General features: G+C 37.6%; 1 non-coding gene across 1 annotated transcript; it reads left to right on the forward strand.

The window, feature by feature from the left end:
- The first annotated feature begins 1764 nt into the window (after positions 1-1764).
- trnal-caa lies at positions 1765-1847 on the forward strand. Its single transcript has one exon. It is a non-coding gene; the product is annotated as a tRNA-Leu (tRNA).
- Positions 1848-2325: the final 478 nt, after the last annotated feature.

Consider the following 2325-nt stretch of genomic DNA (forward strand, 5'->3'; position numbering starts at 1 on the left):
CAAGACTTTTCTCACTTTTTCCATCTATATTGACCAGTTTTCATCCGTGCAATATGTGCAAAATATACGTAGCAGCTGTCTGACACGGCCTTAAGTTAGAGTCTTTGAATCGAGTCTTTCAGTTGTTTCCTGTTCCAATACATTTAAATTAATTATTGTAAATAATTCTGAGACTGAAATTACACAATTTATGCTTTCAAACCAAAATAATAAAACAAATGCAAAAACAGCCACTGCTTTAACTAACAGGAGTTTACTGACAGCCAATAGCAGTGGAACATCTCCAAATCTTGCTGTAGTATTTCATTTTCTCGGTTTTGCACTTTCTGTTTTCTGATTAGATTCACTTTAAACTGAAAATTTCTTCCACCGTAGAATTTCTTATAATCTGGACCAGAACAGAATAATCTCAGGATCTTTCAGGATCCTCAAACCAAACATTTGGATGAAATACGTAGGAACAGATACCAATGAGAATAAACATTTCTGGAGGGGGTACAAAAAAATCCTGAGAAAATTGGTTTATTTATTGGTTTATTACTTAATTTCAAGCAATAGAAAAAACAACAAAGCCACAAATCCTCAAAGATGCCTCCACATAAGTTTTACCCATTTAATCTGGACAAAGGAAAGTTTATAAGTAGTTAATCTTTGTTTCTGGAGATTAGTTTACTCGTCAGCCAGTATTCTGAAGATCCAGATGTCACATCCAGCTCTCAATATGGTCCAATTTAGGAAAATGGAGAAGGAACACGCATGCTGCTGCTGAGGGTGTGACCTTGGTTGGAAAGATTTAAAAAACTACAGAAGTCTTTATTTTTTTTGTTTTGAATACGGTACTTTTCATTCCAGCAACTATATTTACAACCGAATGAGGAATCTCTCTAAATATCTGCATTTGATGAAACCAGCTTCTGCTTAGAGGTGACACCGTTTTCCAGACAGTAATTTATCTTAATGCACAGAAGAAATGGAGCCACAGCAAAATTAAACATGATTCATTTGTGTGGGACGGCAAAACGCAGGTAAACGCCGGTTTTTCCATAAGTGGAGACGACTGCAAAAACATGAAAATATGATTGTTTCCCCGCCGTTAAACAATCTTGCATGACTTTTATTATTTCCATGCACTGAATCATTGGGCCTGACTTCACTTTAAGTACTCGTCTCTATCATGGCACTGGCCTGTCACCATCTGTATTGATAATGCAATAAAAGCTCCCTGGTGGTTGGTAGCTGGTTGGTGCTTTCTCATTATTGGACATCTGACATCATTTTTTATCTGGGGAGGAAACTTAAGGTAAGCTTGGAAAATCCGTTGAAGAAAAAGCAAACACGTTTTTTATTGTATCACTAATTTTTTTGCAGCACTTCTGTTGAGAAGCTTAAACATTTTGACGTTTATCTAAACCGATAGTCTTGAACGTGGAAAAGGGAGCTAGATTAAAGCCTTATATGAACAGACAAATTTCCAATTTAACCCTGTAAAGCCCACTACATCAAAGAATTCACAGAAAATGCAGTTTTTTTTAAATATATTTAAAGATCAATCATGATACAATGGGTGAGTTGCTATGTTTTTGCTTACAGTAGTTTGGAAAATATTGCTTATAGAAAAAAAGGACTTTATTTAGCAATTGTCTTAAATTTGACACACACATTCATAACATGGTGGAACTGTATTACAAATAATTAATTATCTACAAACTTTGCATGTTTTCAATACAGCAAGTAGTCCTTTAAGGAAAAGAATTACAATAGGTAACCAGGATGGCTGAGTGGTTAAGGCGTTGGACTCAAGATCCAATGAGCAAATGCTCACGTGGGTTCAAACCCCACTCCTGGTAGATTGTTTAGGCCCTGCGACAGACTGGCGACCTGTCCAGGGTGAACCCCGTCTTCGCCCATCAGCAGCCGGGTTAGGCTCCGGCACCCCCGCGACCCCGAAAGGGAAAAAGCGGACGAGAAAATGAATTACAATAGGTGAGTTAAACTCAACCCAAAGTGTTGAAAATTAGAAAAACATTTTCCCACCAAGAGTGTTTTTTTGAGATGTCATGGAAGCAGCCATTTTGAAAAGAGCAGGAAAAGTTATCCTGCCTCTAGTGGAATGATACTGAACTGCAGGAAATAAAACATTAATCCATTTCTATTGAATGGGTTTTAAAGGAAAATATTGATAATATTAATGAGATCACAGTCAGAAACATCCCAGTCAGCAAGGTCAAGTGGGCCTCATATGGTTCAGAAGTGGGCAGAAGTGTGTTTGTCCACATTGGCTAAGTGGATACTCAGTGGGTTGGCTCGCTATGCTATTGAGCCGCC

The sequence above is a fragment of the Oryzias melastigma genome, linkage group LG10, assembly GCF_002922805.2.
Source record: "Oryzias melastigma strain HK-1 linkage group LG10, ASM292280v2, whole genome shotgun sequence".
Lineage (NCBI taxonomy): Eukaryota > Metazoa > Chordata > Actinopteri > Beloniformes > Adrianichthyidae > Oryzias > Oryzias melastigma.